We start from the raw sequence: 18,080 nt of genomic DNA on the forward strand, positions 1-18,080 counted from the left end.
ATTTGGGACCATTCTGGACAAGAATCCATGTCAGCTGAGCCCGGTAGCACATGTCTGTAATCCCAGCAGCTCTCGAGGCTGAAGCAGGAGGATCATGAGTTCAAAGCTTCAGCAACTTAGCGAGGTGCTAAGCAACTCGGTGAGACACTGTCTCTAAATAAAATATAAAAAATGGCTGGAGATGTGGCTCAGTGGCTAAATGCCCCTCTAGTACCAAAAAAATAAAAAATAAAAATAATAATAATAATAAAATAAAATAAAAAACATAAATTAACTAATTAAAAAGTAGCTGGGCATAGTGCTACATACCTCTTCTCCCAGTGACTCAGGTTGAGGTAGGAGGATCACATGTTCCAGGCCAGCCTCAGCAACTTAGCAAGACCCTGTAAATAAAATTTACAAAGGGCCAAGATGTAACTCAGTGGTAGACGCCCCCTGAATTCAATCACCAATACTTCAAAATATAAAAACAAACAATAAAACTAAAAACTGAAATAAGTGATAATGAAACAAGATTATAGATTATAAGTGACTTCAAAGACTTATCAAAAAAAAAAAAAAAAAAGGGGGCCAGGTATGAGGCATGGTGGCATGTACCTGTAATCCCAACAACTCAGGAGGCTGAGGCAGGAGGATCACAAATTTGAGGCCAACCTCTGCAATTTGGTAAAATCCTGTCTCAAAATAAAAACATTTGAAAGGTCTGAAAATACAGCTCAGTAGAAGAGTACCCCTGGGTTCAATCCTCAGTACCAAAAGGGAAGAAGGAGAAAAAGCATACAAATTAACAGGTGGAGATGAGAAAGAGCTGAGTGAGCAGGCCACACCAAGCCAAAACCCTTCTGTGGGTCTGCTGGGAGGTGACCTGAATCTGTCTCTAGCATGGAAGTGTCCATGGAATGCTCAACCCAGACAATGTGACTCAGCTGAAAAAGTTCACCCAGGCAGGCCTTGGTGGCACCGACTCAGGAAGGCTGAGGCAGGAGGATCACAAATATGAGGACAGCCTGGGCAACTTAGCAAAACCCTTTCTCAAAATGAGATTTTTTTTTTAAATGTTTTTTTAGTTGTTGATGGACCTTTACCTTTGTTTGTATGCAGGACTGAGAATCGAACCCAGTGCCTCACATGTGCTAGGTGAGTGCTCTACCACTGAGCCACAACCCCAGAAATCTCAAAATGAGATTTCTAAACAAATCTGGGTGTAGCTCAGTGATAGAGCACTCACCTATCATGGGTGAAGCCCTGGGTTTGATCCACAGTCTCTGCGGGTGGCAGGGAAAACTCACATAATGGAGCCAGCAGCTGAATGAAATTTACCCTGCAGACACAGTAATGTACTCAAGCCTGAAGACCTTTAAGCTACACCTTTCTGCATTTTTTTTTTTTTTTTTGGCACAGGGATTGAACCCAGGAGCACTATCGCTGAGCTACATCCCCAGCCCTTTTTTATTTTTTTACTGTATTTTTAAATTTTATTTTATTTTTACTTTTTTCCAGGAAAAGACAGATTATTTTGTACTGATTTTCATTTTTTATTTTGAGACAGGGTCTCCCTAAATTGCTTATAACCTTGCTAAATTGCTGACACTGGCCTTGAACTTGCAATCCTCCTGCCTCAGCCTCCTGAGTCGCTGGGATTACAAGCATGGGCCACCACACCTGCCTTTGTGCATTCCTGCAACCAGTGCTGCCTATGAACTGCTCCAAATTCCACCTGTCCAACCCACTGAGATCTGGGATCTAACTGAAGCGTGGGGGGAACCCGTCCTGCAACATTAACACAAAAGATAAAGAAGATGTCAGAAAAAGAAATTCTCTCACACAGAAACCAAAAATTTGCCCCATTTATACCCTGTCCTACCATCCCTCAAAAACCAGAAATAAATAAGAAAGCAGCAGTTACTGCAAGATGAAAAATAAGTAATTAGGAAGATGAACTTCTTTTTTCTGCCATCTGGGAGATACTGGACTGAAGACTCCAGCAGGTATAAATTATTTTAGGCTATATTCCCTTCTTTTTTTTTCTTTTCTTGGGATTTTAAAGTATTTTTATTAGTGCCTTGCAGTTATACATAATATTGGGATTTGTTTTGACATATTCTACATGCATGGAATATAAATTGCTCCATTTCAATCCCCCATACTTTCACTTTCCCACTCCTACCCCTCTCCCTGTTCCCCTTTCATTCTACTGAGTTTAATCTGGATACCAAAAAATCTGCAGGGGGAGCAGTGGTGCCCACAGGAACAAACAACCTGCAATATAAATTCATTATTGCCTTTAAGATAAGAAACAGCCAGGCATGGAGAAGCACGCCTATAACCCCAGCTACTCAGAAGGCTGGGGCAGGAGGATCACAATTTTGAGGCCAGCCTCAGCAAATTAATCAAACTCCTGTCTTAAAATCAAAAGCATAAATGGCTGGGAATGTAGCTTGGTGGCAGAACACCCCTGGATTTGGTCCTCAATACCAAAAAAAAAAAAAAAAAAAAAAAAAAAAAAGTAAGGCCCTAGGGGTGCAGCTTAGTAGTAGTTCACTTGCCTAATGTGTAAAGCCAGGATTTGATGTACCACACACATAGACACACACACACACACACACACACACACACACAAAAGGAAGAAAAAAACCAACAACTTAGAAACAGTTTCAACAGTCAACTAGATATAAAAATCCATCAGGTGACATTTAGGAAAATGTTATTTTTAAATGACTTGCCTTCATTTTCCTTTTGAATGAACATGTGCAATTTATACTAGGATTTGACGCTGAATCCACATCAAAGTTGCTTGCAATTTCTCAACGGGAAGGCTGATTTAGATCTTGTTTTCAAGGGTGACTCAGTTTAAGAAATGTGTATGTTGCAATCTACTTCCTAGTTTTTCTTTCTGCCCAAATATGCCCTTATGGGTAACAGACCAAAGTACAATAAAATGAACAAAAGATCACCTGTGACTCTGTGTTCAGCAAGCATTCTTTGTCCTTAGGAGGGAGAAACACAGTGTATCTGGAAAAAAAATCTCTTGCAGTCATAATTAGTAAGCAAGGGTAGCAATAAAAACAGCTTATGTAGTTATGGTCCCAGGTTGAGGTGATCTTAGAAAGCAATTTCGTTTACTACAGAAGGATCAGGTTCTTTGTTCCTAGTGGAAGCAGTTGATTCTGGCTAGCTTTCAGGCCCTGGAATCTCAGGGCCCTTGAGTGTAATCTGAGCAACCATTTTGTAATCGTGGGTCTCTGATTCCTGAGTGAGGCCAAGGAGACGTGTTTATCATCAGCAGGCATGGGCTGGGGCAGGGCAGGGAGCAGAGAACCAGAACAGGAGTCACTAGGTTATGCATAAAATGACACATTTCACCCTGACTACTTTGTGTTAAATCAAGTCAATATTCAATTATCATTATTATGAGCTGCCTTTGAAAACTTTTTCTGAATTGGACACACACCTGTAATCCCAGCTACTTGGGAGGCTGAGGCAGTAGGATCAAGTTCAAGGCCAGCCTCTGCAAGTTTGTGAGACTCTATCTCAAAATGGCAAAAAAAAAAAAAAAAAAAAAGGTGGGGGGGGGGGCGGGCTGGGGATGTGGCTCAGTAGTTAAGTGCCCTGGATTCAATCCTCAGTAAAGAAGAAGAGGGAGGAGAAGGAGGAGGAGAAAGGGAAGGGGAAGGGCTGGAGATATGGCTCAGTGGTAGAGTGCTTTCCTGGCACACGCGAGGCCCCTACTCCCACCCCTCCTGCCCATGCGCGCACACACAGAAGTAAGGCATCAAGCACAGCAAACCAGCAGCAGTGGGACCCTCTGACAGGGTTGGGATTGGTCTGATGCTCATAGCAGGCTTTAGCCTTATCTGTAATACATACATTTTTTATGAGAGAGGATCTGTGCATTTTATATGGAGTCAGGAACTATTTTTAAATGAATCTAACCCCACTTAAGTGTTAAGCCAGTCACTTGGAAGCCAGGGAGAGAAGTCCTGACTGAGCAGCCAGTGGAGTCACCCCGTGGTACATCTGCCCTCAGTGAGCCAAAGCTAGGGGAGGGGAGGAGTCACAGAAAGCGCACTGTGAAGACTCCCACCATGTAAGGGGGACACCAGCTGCTGGCACCTCAGCCCCTGTTTACAGGACAAGCGTCGCCCATCTAAACCTCCAGGCATTCCTAAAGCCCAGCCTACAGTGACTTCTGTTTTATAAAGATCTAAGCCAGGGCTGGGGAGATAGCTCAGCACGAGGCCCTGGGTTCAATCCCCTAGGACCAGGCATGGTGGCACATGGACTAGCTAGCTACTCATGGTCCTCGCTCTCAGGAGGCAGAGGGCAGAGGAGGGAGGATCATGTTAGTCCAGGAGTTCATGGCCTGTGCCCATCAGGAACAGACACTCTCAGAAGAAGAAAGAAAACAGAAGGGGGAGGGGGAGGCCCAAGGTTTGAAAGAGTAAGGCACTTCCTTGAGGACAAGGTGTCAAAGTTAACAATGATAATAGCTAACACTTATTGTGTGATCAGTACATAATACACATTGTTCTAAGACCTTTTTAAAAATTTTTTTCTTTTTAGTTTTATATGACAGATGTGTTTATGTATTTTGACATACATGGAGCATAACTTCCCTCTCTTGTGGTTGTCCATGATGTGGAGTTTCATATTCATATATGAACACAGGAGGGTTATGTCCAATTCATGCCCCTGTCTTTTCTATTGTTGTAAGAACTTTATACAAGCATTTATTAACTCATTTAATCTTCACACCAACTCTGTAAGGAAGAACTAGTTATCCCACTTTAGAGATGAGGAAAACGAAGTCCAAAGATCTTTGTCCAAGCAAGTAAGGGGTGGAGCTAGAATTTGAACCACATCTGAATACAGCTTGTGCTTTTAATTTTTCTTTCTTTCGTTTCTATCTCTTCCTTCCTTCCTTCCTTCCTTCCTTCCTTCCTTCCTTCCTTCCTTCCTTCCTTCCTTCCTTCCTTCCTTTCTTCCTCCCTTCCTCCCTTCCTTTCTTTCTTTCTCCTTTCTTTGTACCAGGGATTGAACTCAGTGGTACTTAACCACTGAGCCTTATCTCTTTAGAGACAGGGTCTTGCTGAACTGCTTAAGGGCCTTGCTAAATTGATGAGGCTGGCTTTGAATTTACAATCCTCCTGCCTCAGCCTCCTGAGGCACTGGGATTACAGGTGTGTGTCACTGTGCCCAGCAATTTCATGATATTTTGCAGATGAGGTAAAGACCCAGTGGAGGCATGGGGCTAAACTGCATTTGCAGATGAGGGGTTCAGGGAGGAGCAGGGCAGGAGACATTTGAGTGGACCTTGAAGGACCAATAGGAGCTCAGAGCTGGGAGGAAGTGGGGGCTCTAGAAGGGGGAGCACCTATTCCCCAGAAGAGTGAGGTGTACGTCTGATAGGCAAAGGACCAAGTTCACTCTAACTTTACTCACTTCCAAAAACTACATCCTTGGCTCAATGGTACAGCCCATGGGTGAGACTCTGGGTTCAATCCCCTGCAAGAAAACAAAGACAAAACTGAAAACAGAAGCCAAAATCAGAACACCCACGACCTTGCCCAGAGCAGCTGTGTGTGCCTGCAACTGTCCTCTGAACACAGGTCTGGAAAATTGGTCTTTCTCTTTGGAATCTTATTATCTCTCTTTTTTTTTTTTTTTTTTTTTTTTTTTTTTTTTTTTTTTTGCGGTGCTGAGATTGAACCCAGGGCCTTGTGCTTGCAAGGCAAGCACTCTAGCAACTGAGCTATCTCCCCAGCCCCTATATCTTCTCTTTTGTTCCTGTTCTGAGATTTCATGCCAGTGGAACTAGACATGGACTGATTTTCAACAATTTTCTGCGAAGTTAGTGGGCCTTGCTGTGACACCTGATGTTCTTTAGAGTTCTCTCCCTCTTTTCTTCTCTTCCTTTCTCCCTTTCTTTCTTGGTGCTGGGATGGAACCCAGGACCTCGTGCCTGCTAGGTAGCTGCTCCACCACCGAGCTACTTCGCTGCTTCCTCTGCAGAGTTCTTGAATGGTTGCCTCCTGTATATCCTGCCCTCTGTTTTCTCTGTTCTTCCCGAAACTCATTTTGGTCTCCTAGACTGGCCTTTACTTTTCCGATAATTGTGCTCTCGTTTTCCATCTCTGTCATTTGCTCTATGTTCTGTGCTATTCTCCTTAACTTTATTAAACTCTTCAAATTTTCATTGCAATGATCAACTTTAATTCCAAGCCCTGTTTTGTTTTACACAGAAAAAGGGTTTGAGCTTTTAGGAGGCATCTTCATGTGCAAAATAAAGAACAAAGTTCTTTTCATGAGATTAGTTTTCGCAGTGTCAGATCCAGTTCACGGAGATCGTTTCCACTTCACACGGTCGATAGCTAAAACCAAGATATCTTTAAAGACCAAAGTCCCAATTTTACCGACTTGCATGAGTCTAAGTCTATGCTACATTTTGGACCAAAGAAAACCACATATGGAAGCAATAGAAATGGGAAACGTGTCACTTTAGATCAATACTATACCATTAGGAGGCCACATTGACAACATGTCAGATGACTAAGCATTAATACAGAAAACGGTTAGATACAAAAATGCTTTCATTGCAGACTGATGACTCTACAGATCTTAGTAACTGTTGTATTTATGTGGTAACAGTTAGAATCCTAAAAGAGAAATGTCTGGAAGAATGTCCAAAGGCTCGAAACAATCTGCTGGGAATGCAATGTTCAAAGTGGTAATAAATACTTTGAAACACATGAGATATTTTGGAAACAGTGTATAAGTCTGGGTATTAATGACTTTGACAGGAAAGTATGTTGCTCCACAGAAAGAATTCCTTTTAGAAAACTCTAGAGTCAGGTAATGCATTGTCTTACTAAGAAAGGCTTTCCGTAATCCCAGCTACTCAGGAGACTGAGGCAAGGGGATCACAAGTTTGAGTCCAGCCTCTGCAATTTAGCAAGACTTTAAGTGAGATTAAAATAAAAAAGGTCTCAAAAATAAAATCTCAATCGGACACAAGACACAGTGGTGTATGCCTGTAATCCCAGCAGCTCAGAAGACTGAGGCAGGAGAATCCTAAATTTGAAGCCAGCCTCAGCAACTTAGGGAGGCCTTAAAGCAATTTAGCAAGACCCTGTCTCTAAATAAAATATAAAAAAGGGCTGGGGATATAGGTTAGTGATAGTGTCCCTGGGTTCGATCCCCAGGAAAGAGAGAGAGAGAGAGAGAGAGAGAGAGAGAGAGAGAGAGAGAGAGAGAGAGAGAAGAAAACAAAACAGCTGGGTACGGTGGCACCCACCTGTAAACCCAACGGCTCGGGAGGCTGAGGCAGGAGAATCGTGAGTTCAAAACCAGCCTCAGCAAAAGCGAGGTGCTAAGCAATTTGTGAGACCCTGTCTCTACATAAAATACAAAAAAAGGTCAGGGATATGGCTCAGTGGTCAAGTGACCCTGAGTTAAATGATTCCCAGTACCAAAAAAAAAAAAAGAAGAAGAAGAAGAAAAGAAACAAACAATCATAGGTGTATATGTGAAGGAGTCCCAGGACAAGCAGGCAGAAGTTTCTGAACCCAGAATCCATCAAAGTCTCAGTAGGCAAAGCCACTTCTCTGTTTCTGTCTTCTAGCGTCACAGGGTCCCTTGGGTCCTTGATTCCTCCTGTTTTTTTCCATCTTGAAAGCAGACCCAGAATCGGGCTGGGGGTGCAGCTCTGTGGTAGACTGCCTCTGCAGGTGCCTGAGGCCCTGGGCTTGGCTGCCCAGAATCTGACCCTTCTCGCCTGTTCTGCCACAACATCTCTCCTCATGCCTGGACTCGCAGTCAACTGCTGACAGTCTGCCCTGCTTCTCCCTCGGGCACTAGCGGCCCGGTCCACACACGGCAGTCAGAACAATTCTCACAGATGGTGAAGGGTGAGTCAGATGGTGTCGCTCCTCCGTTCAGTCTTCCCGGCGGCCGTCTCATCCACCGTGCCCTCCAGACCCAGCCTCGGTGCCTTCTCTGGCTTCATCTCCCTGACACACACACAGCTCTCACTTGACCAGCCAGCCGGTCCCCAGGCACGATCCCACCCCAGGCTCTGACTACTTCCCTAGGGGGTCCTTGCCCCAGGGACCACATGGCCTTCTTCCTCTCTTTCTTAGTTGTAGATGGACACAATACCTTCATTTTATTTATTTATTTTCATGTGGCACTGAGGATGGAACCCAGGGCCTCACACGTGCAGGGCAAGCGCTCTGCCACCGAGCCACAACCCCAGCCCCTTTCTTCAGATCTTTACTCAAATTTTACCTTCTTTGCAAAGAGTTCCCTGGACACCTCAGGGAGCATTTCCACACTGCCTTTTTCTCCCCAGACACTAACTGTCCTACTGCTGAGATTCTTTTTTATTTTTATTTTTTGCCTTGGCTTTTATCACCTGCTTCTTGTTTGTTTTGTGTGCTGAGAACTGGCCCCGGGCTTTGTGCTCGCTCAGCAGGTGTCTCCCAGCGAGCTGCACTCCTGCCCTAACTTTTCATTTGTCTTACTTATCTTGCTTGTTCTCTCATCAGTAGAGTACCACCTGCTTTGGGCTGGGTTTTTCCCTTTATGGTCCACTGATGGCCCAGCACAGAGAATAGCAGCTTGCACATCATTGTTGCTCAATAAATATTTAGTGAATGAATGAAAGTCTGTGTTCTTTTCTCTGTGTAGACTACTTTCATGTTTTCCCCGCTTTCTGAGCATTTGATAGTAAAGTGCAGATTGTTCTGGAGCTCTGTGACAAACTTTATGTATTTATTTATTTATTTGGTATTGGGGATTGAACTCTGGGGCACTTTACCACTGAGCAACATTCCCCAGTCCTTTTTATTTTTTTCATTTTGAGACAGGATTTGGCTAAATTGCTGAGGCTAGCCTCCAACTTGAGATCCTCCTGCCTCAGCCTCCTAAATCAGTGGGATTACAGGCTGTGCCATGGACCCCAGCTCAGTGAATTCTCAGTACAAAAGACTCTGACTCAGTTTGAGTTAAGTATTTAGCCCTGAGCCAATCTGCTATAATCATTGAGGGAAAGCCACCTACACACCCTTCTCTGTGATAAGAGTCAGTTCCCTGAAAATCATGGTTGGATGCTCCTAGGGTTGGGCACAATGGCGCATGCCTATAATCCCAGCTTCTCAGAAGGTTGAGGCAGGAGGATTGCAAGTTCAAAGTCAAGGTCAGCAATTTAATTGAGGCCCTAAGCAATTCAGCAAGATTCTGTCTCAAAATAAAAAATAAAAGGGCTGGGGATGTGGTTAAGTCCTGATGGGTTCAATTAAAAAAAAAAAAAAAATTGGTGGCTGTCCCCCATCTCTCACATCCATCTCACACCTAGATGATGTGTCCAGTTAACCATGTAATTCTATTCCCTGGACTGTGATGGTCCAGCAATAGCCATGTGGCCCAATTCTGTGCAGTGCAATCCTGGATGAATCTGCAAAAGGTCTTGAAGTAGGTAGGTGTCTTCTCCTACCACAGGGTCATGGGATGACGTGGTGTCTGTCCTCTTTCTATGAATACTGTGCTGCTATTATGGAAGAAACTGTGGCCCTGACTTCCAACTGGTGAAGAATGAAGCCCCCACCAAAGCTGATGGAGCAAAGAAATGGCCAGAACCTGGGTCTTGAATGGAATTATAGAGACATCAGCTAACCCAGAAGACATCTTTATCTCTGGCTCTTCTTGGATGTGAAATAATAAATGTCCTTATTGCTTAAGGTTTGGATTGGGATTTCTGTTCTGTGCATCCTATCTGATTCATGCAGATGCTATTTACTCTCCTGCATCCCAGTCTTCCCAGGTGTGCTGCTGCTGGATGCGGATCAACAGGTAGAATGCACTTACTGTGCTTTCCCTGGGAATATGTACTGCTGTAATGCCACCCTGCAGACGGTTGGCTGAGAGTCATGACAACTTCAGCTGACACTCTGGCTAGATCAGGCAGTGGATGTAACATGCAAGACCTTGGCCTTCTGAGTGGATAAGAGAACATGGTAAAGGCAGGAAACTGTCCTTCTCAAACAGTAAAACAGTGCTGAAGACACCTGACCCAGCCTGACATCTGTGAGCATTCTGTAGGCATCATGTCATGTCAACATTCTGGGGTCACAGTGCACTGTAATGGCTTCTAATTACTGCACGGTGATATTCAGTCTTAACCTCTCAAAGTTGCCACTAAAAATAATTCTTCTTTTTCCTCTTCTTCCTGTTCTCCTCCTCCCCTCCTCCTCCTCTTTTTATTGGTACTAGGGATCAAACCAGGGGGTGCTCTACCAGTAAGTTACATCCCCAGAGCTTTTTGCTTTTCTTAAACTGTGAGCCAGGATCTTGCTAATTTGTCCAAGCTGTCCTTGAACTTGGAATTCTCCTAACTCAGCCTCCAGAGTCACTGGGGTTGCAGGCATGTGTCACTACCCTAGTTGCCACCAAAAAAAAATTTTTTTTAAATGTGAAGTAAACACAAAAAGTTCAAAAAACGATCTGCCATTATAAAACAATGCTGTGAATTAGCTACGGAAGCTCACAGAGCTGAGTGTCAGGACCTGGGCGTGAACCCAGGCCCCTTCGCCTCCATAGTCTGGCCTCTTTCCAGTGCAAACTTAGACATAACTGCCCAGGCTCAGCTGTAAACAAATTCAGAATGAAATGGCCAGTGTTTCCTGAGAAGACTTTTTGCCCTGGCTTTCCCAGCACTCCTTCCCTATCCTTTTGGAAATGAGACCATTGATTGATTGATGGCAGAACTGGGAATTGAACAGGGTTTTGCACACACTAGTCAAATGAGCTGTATCTCCAGTCCTTTCTTCTTTTTTAAGATAAGGTCTCAATTGGCTATCCTGTCTCATGGGATCACAGGGGTGCACCACTGTACCAGGCTCACTTTCACTCTTCAGACCTCAGATTTCTCAGTAGAAGACTGGGCTAGTAGTAAGCAGCAACTCCATAGATTTGTTTTGAGGATTCTTGAGATGATGCCTATACACTAAGAGTTACTTCATTTCCAAGTGACAGAATCCCAAATCAGACTGACTTTTAGCATTAAAAAAAAAAAAAAAAAGAATATTGACTCACATAATTGTAAAGGCCAGGAGAAATAACTTCAGGCATAGCAAGACCCAGAAGATCAAATGATGTCATCAGAAGCAAGTCCCCAGACTCTGCTTTCTTCTGCCCTAGCTCCATCCTCAAAGAAGCCACACCAAATATATTTCAGCACAGGAACAACCCTAGGCCAAACCATCCTCTTCCCTACTGTTGACTACAACACCTTCAGTCTCCCCTCTTCCTCTACCAGCACCCCTTACTCCCAGTCTCATCTCCACATAGTGATCTTTTAAAAATTTGAATCAGGTCATATGACATGGTACTAGGGATTGCACACAGGGGTGCTCTACCACTGAGCTACATCCCCATCCCTTTCTATTTTTTTATTTTGAGACAGGGTCTCTGTGCTTAGGGCCTCACTAAATGGCTGAGGCTGGCCTGGAATTTGGGATCCTCCTGCCTCAGCCTCCCTAATCCCTGGGATTATAGGTATGTACCACCACACCCGGCTCAAAACTTTGGACTATCTACTCATGGTAAAACTCAAATGTTTGTCCATGACCCAATCTAACATCTGGCTATACTCATCCCCTGCTTTCCCCCACCTCTTCCTTTTTCCTTGTGTGGGAAGGGAGGGCTGGGAGATATTTCCTCTGCCAGGAACTCATCCTTGTGGCTTGCACCATCTCTTCTTCATAACTCAATTCCCCTTGATCTCATCTAGCCTCATAATTTCGAGTCCAGCAGGAAAAACAGCTCTCTTACCCAACAGTTTGAACTGCGACCAACCAATTTGGACCAGTGAAAGTCAGGGCTGGCTTTCATTGGTCCAAATTGGCAGGGCGCAACCCCTTGAACACTGGGTCACTGTTGCCAGGGAGCTGAGATGCCTTGATTGGCTAGTCTTGAGCCGCGTGCCTGGATGGAGACTTAGCCTGAGTGGAGGAAGACAATCCCCCACCCCCAAGAAGATTGAGGTCCTGTTACCAGAAGGGTGAAGTAATGCCGGGCAGCAAAAATAACAGATGTGTATTTTCAGCGTTTGCACAGCAGCTGACGGATAGGAAGTGTCTATTTAAAAAATAAATAAATAAAGCGGCCAAAACAACAAACCAGCTTTCACTGCCTGCAGGAACCCCTGGGGGATTTCCTTCCTCAACATTCATTCATTTAACAAATTTTTATTGATAGTACTCATTTCCAGGCTTTATCCAAAGGGAATCTGTTACGCTCTTGAATCAAAATGTAATAATGTACTAGATGATGTGACTTGTTAGGGCAGTGCCTGGCGTCCATTCAACAGTATTTATTAGGCTTTTATTAGCACTGGCGAGGAGCTCAGTTGACAGCTGTGAGCAGCACCAGCCTCTCTTCCTGGGGCTTAGATACTAGTGGGAAGAAAGGCAGTTAAAAAGAAAGCTCAATTTAAACAGACAGAGGCCCCATAAAACACACCTTCCAGCAAAGAAAACTAAACATCCTGGGTGAAGGGTTATGGAAAATAATATTCCTATAAAACAGCTCCTCAAGAAAATGGTGTGGCTCGGGAGGTGGGAGGGGAAATTGACCCAACATTAAATCTCTCCCAGTGCATTCCTGATAACAACCGGCCCTCAAGGGAAGGGGCAGATACAGAATGGCAGGCCCTAACCCTCGACCTTCCCCATGTCAAATTAGTCCTGAATGACAGTGGGCAAGATTTGAGTACTCATCCCTCGGGGTCTGGTTTTAAGCTGTATAACTAACCCCTGACGATCAGAACCCCGTGTGCAGGGCTGGGGGTGTGGCTCAGTGGTAGAGCGCTGGCAAGCGTGAAGCACTGGGTTGGATTCTCAGCACCACATACAAATAAATAAATAAAATAAAGGTCTACCAACATCTAAAATAAACATTTAAAAATAAAACTGCACTTGCGCGGTTTCCAATGATGACATCATCCTCATTGTACCTGAATCCCCTCTGTAACTGACGGCCAATTTTCCCTATCCGGAAAATGGGCCCCAATGGAGCCCGAATCTGCAAAGGAATAAAGGCTTCTCTGAATCTGCCAAGGTCTCCTCCCGGTCCTTTTGCACTTACACTGGGGTTCTTCACTGAGTGGCCTTGTGTACCTTTGAAACTGTGTACTTCTGTTGATTTCTTTCTTTCTTTCTTTTTTTTTTTTTTTTTGGACCAGGGATTGAACACAGGGGTGCTTAACCCCTGAGCCACATCCCAGTCCTTTTTATCTTTTATTTTAAGGGTTTCCCTGAGTTGCTTAGGCCCTGGCTAAATTGCTGAGGTTGGCTTTGAACTTGCAATCCTCCTGCCTCACTTCCCAGGCGCTGAGATTACAGGCTGCACCACTGCCCCCAGCTCACTTTTATTTTTTATTTAGAGAGGGGGGGGGGGAGGGGGGGTGTCTCTCTAAGTTGCTAGGGCCTCACTAAGTTGCCAAGGTTGACTCTGAAGTTCTGATCCTCCTGCCTCAGCCTCCTGAGCCAATTTCCCAGCCGCCTCCCAAGCACCACCATGCCTGGCTGTGTTGATAGTTTTAAAAAAGTAATGCCAGAATGAATTATGCCCAGTAGAATGGTTAAAAGTAAAGGGATTGGCAACGTTGAAATCTTGGAAGGTTGTTGGGGAGCTGGAACACTTCTACACTACTGGTGAGAACCTAAAATGGTACAATTACTTTAGGAAACTCTTCGGCAGTTTCTTATAAACATACAACTACCCCATGATCCAACAATTCTGCTTTTACCCAAGAAAAATAAAAACCTATGTCTTTCATCTTAATTTATATTAAGGTAAAACTTATCTAGGATGATAGAAATTGAAACAGTAGTTGCCTGGGGTGGGAGGTGGAAATTCACATTCTAGGGAGCTAAATTTTATACATGTTGATAAGGACATGAATTAAAAGGGATTTTCACTTATCAAAACTCATGGAACCAGGACTGAGGTTGTGGTTCAGTGGTAGCGTGCCTGCCAATCACTTGTGAGGCATTGAGCTTGGTCCTCAGCACCACATAATAAATAAATTAAAATTAAATTAAAACCCTCATGGAACCGATTATACATCGTACTGAAATATCCCACTGTACCCCACAAATATGTACACTTATTATGCCTCAATTAAAAATGAAATATAGGGCTGGGGAGATAGCTCAGTTGGTAGAGTGCTTGCCTTGCAAGCACAAGGCCCTGGGTTCAATCCCCAGCACCAAAAAAAAAAAAAAAAAAAAAAAAAAAAAAAAAAAAAAAAAATTAAATATAACCAGGCGCCTGTAATTCCAGTGGCTCAAGGCTGAGGCAGGAGGTTGGGGAGTTCAAAGCCAGCCTTAGCAAATGCGAGGCGCTAAGCAACTCAGTGAGACCCAGTTTCTACATAAAATACAAAATAGGGCTGTGGCTGTGGCTCAGTGGTTGAGTGCCCTGAGTTCAATCCCTGGTACTAAAAAATTAAAAATTTAAATATATGGTAAATTAAATTATAAGGCTGGTGAAAAGGGGGAAGAAAAAAAAAAGCAACTCATGAGCGGGAACTGCATGTTTTAAGGGTTTTTTGTTTGTTTGTTTGTTTGTTTTTCTGTACTGGGGATTGAACCTGGGGACGCTTTACCAGCGAGCCACATCCCCAGCCCTTTTTTAATATTTTATTTAGAGATAGATCTCACTAAGTTGCTTAGGTCCTCCCTAAGTTGGTGAGGCTGGCTTTGAACTCACAATCCTCCTGCCTCAGCCGGTGCTTTTCACTGAACGCAAAATATACCTAATTAAAAAGAGAAATGCAGGAATCGCAGAGGGCAAGTTACACCTTACTAGGGAAGGTGCAGGAGGGTGAGTCCACGAGGGCTTCGACTGGGAGAGGCCCACTGAGGAGGTGAGCGTGCAGACCGAACTTCAACTCTGCACTAAGTGGGAGGAGGAGGGAGAGTGAACTCAATTAAAAAAAAAAAAAAAAAAAAAAAAAAAAAAAAAAAACTCACTTTCTTCAGTGGAGACTTTCCATAAAGCAGCTTTCATGTTTGTGCTTTCACATATCATCTCACAGTGACCCTTGGATCAGTATTTGGGCTCCCGTTTTCCAAGTAGGCAACAGGACGTGCCAGAAGTCAGGTTTTAGGTCTGCATATTCGGTGACAGTGTGCCCGGGTCCTAAGCTGACCGCAGGAGACACTCCAGGTGGGGAGGGTCTGAGTACAGGAATGTTCCACGGAACAAAAGGCGGCGCCCGCACGCGCCCGCGTCGGCTCCGGGACAAAGCGGGGCGGAGCACGGCCCAGCCCCGGAGAGCGGGAGCGGCAGGGTCGGGGGTGGGGTGCGGTGAGCTCCGACCCGCGGAAGCAGCCCAGAGTGCGAGGGCCGGGCGGGGCCCCAGCGGGGTGGGGGTGGGGAAGCGCGGAGCGGGGTGAGGGGTGGTGGGGCCGAGGTGAAAGGGCGGGGCCCGGGCCTATCTGGAGAGGCAGGCCGGAGGGGGCGCTGGAGCGCCAGGGCACCGGAGGAGGATGCGCGCGGGCCGGAGCCCGAGGTGGGACTCCACCTCCCCGAAGGAGGCAGGGGCGGGGGAGGCAGGGGGCGGGGCCTGAGGGCCGTGGAGGGTGTGAGCGCCTGATTGGTTCCGGCGGACTCGGCTGGGCCAATGGCTCCCTCTGCTGCCCCGCCCGCGGCTCCTCGCCGCCCTGTCAGTCTCCGGTACCCGGCACGTCTCTCAGGCTCTGCGGCTCGAGGCCGAACTCTGGAGCGACTCCCCACCCTACGTGGATGCTGTTTCTTCCGCGAAATGACGAGGACCGTTTCTGTTGCGCAGGGTCGGAGGAGACTAAAACGAGAGATCGGAGGTGAAGCGGGCTTTTTCACCATCCCCTTCACTTACATATACTTTTTTTTTTTTTTTTTTGGACTGGAGATGGAACCCAGGGGTGTTTTACCACTGAGATACATCCTATATGGCCAGCCCTTTTTATTTTTGTTTTTCCAGACAGGGTCTCGCTAAATTGCCCAGACTAGTCTCGAACTTGGGATCCTCCAACTTCAGCCTCGAGAGTAGCTAGGAGTAGCTGGGATTATTAGGTCCATGCGCCACCGCGCTGTTTTGTTTTTGTTTTGTTTTGTTTGTTTTTAGCAAAAACGAAAAATCAGTATATCTTATTCTGATGAAACGATGTACAAAATGGAACAAAATAATGATGATGATTGTTCGTTCTTTGCTGATGATAGCCAAAAGCTTCAAGAAACTTTCATAAGAAACCTATTTATATATCTTCACATTAGAAATGTTTTTCTTAGCAGCATTCCTTACATTCCATGAATTTAGGCAGGTAAAAGGCTCAAAGAAGTAGCCTCTTCTGATTCCAACCAGAGGATCTGGGGTTAACATGCACTTTGTTCTTATTAGGAAGAACTGTACTGTAAAGAGCTGTATTAAAAATTCTCTCAAAGCTTGCACTTATCTCACAGGACAAACCCATAAATAACATTCTCCTCCATTTTACAGCTAGGCTCTTGGAAAAATTTATGTGTTAATACCCATGTTAATACAGCTAGTAAGTGGTAGAACCAGGACTTAAACTTGGGGTCTGAGTTAGTAATTTTGAAGTCCTCACCTCAAAACCAGTGGTCTTAATCACTTTAATAAACTGCCTAATTGTTTATTCGCTCATTCATTCAAAAAATATTGGCAACCTTCTCTGCTAGGTCATGTGCTGGATGTAAGGCATATAGGGATGTTTCTGGGCCCCATTTCTCTCATCCCTCAATCCTCTTTCCATGCATCCAAGCACAGTAACTATGAGTAGCTCTAGACTTTGACTTTGTAGCTCTCAGTCCCAGAAGGGAGTGCAAACTTCTTAATAGCTGCAGCATGGAAAAAGCAGTCTTGGGGACCATTTCTCTAACCTCCTTGAAGTTGTCCTAAACCCTTGCAAAGCCAAACCCCAGTTTCCTATGCACTATACATGGCCTGGTGCAGTAGAAGCTGAGGCTACATGTGTGGCAGTCAATTTGTGGGAGTGGGAGTTCTTGTTACAGGGCTCTTGGAGATATTTAATAGGGTAGCTAGGCAAACGCCAAAGGCAAGTGCACAGATGAGATGGCAGGAGATGATGGCTGTGTCTCAGAGCCAAGATCTGTGTCTAGGAACAGGACCCTTGTGCATCACCATCCCAAGAGGACAGACGAATGCTGCAGGGACAGACAGAGGGAAGCTAGAGCTGGAGAGAAAGTCTAAGCAACTCTCAGAAACGTCCCAGGCTGGAGAGACTTCTCTAAGCCCCCTGGACTCCAGAACCCAGACTCAAATGCCTCTAGTCCTGCTCCAGTGTGATCTGATAAGGAGGTCTCAGGTCACCCAAACTTCTGGGTATAGCCTTTATAATTTTCAAAGGATAAAATTTTCATTTTACCCTCCATGGCCCTGAGTGTATTATTTGGACCATTTTATAGGTAGGAATACTGAGGCTCAGAGCAACAGGCTAACCTGCCTAAAGCAAGCAGCTAGACCGAGACAAAACAACTTCTTTGTCACTCCCAGAGCTCTATGACATTATCCCTCCTCCCATCTTCCATCCATTGACTTTCCCCGACCCCAGTGTCCCCATCTCCACCTTCATCTTGAGGTCCTGAAACCTCCCCATCCACATTCATGTTGATCCAGAAGTTCTCATCTTTCCAGAATGAGGTTCTAAGGGAAGGGCAGGGATTTGGAGAGGGGTGGAATCCCAGCCTAGCTGCCTGCCAATCAGCAGGTGTCCAAAAGAGCCTCCTGTTTGCTAGTGAGTCCAGTAGCCCCAAGCTACTCAAGCCAGAGAACCACCCATATTAGTTGAGAAGAGTTTGCTTAAGAGTTTTAACTGGGATTGTCAACTCTTCAAGAGGTTGGGTGGTGAGTTTTGCTCCACAGAGCCATTTTGGCAAATGGAAAACCAATGAATTATGAATCAAAGCTCTGATTTTAAAAATGGGACCTGGATAGGAAGTTGGGAGATCCCAATCTAGTTTATATTCCTCCCTTCACCCCAATGCCTTGTTAGAGG

This window comes from Sciurus vulgaris, assembly GCF_902686455.1.
Source record: "Sciurus vulgaris genome assembly, chromosome: 1".
NCBI classification, from domain to species: domain Eukaryota; kingdom Metazoa; phylum Chordata; class Mammalia; order Rodentia; family Sciuridae; genus Sciurus; species Sciurus vulgaris.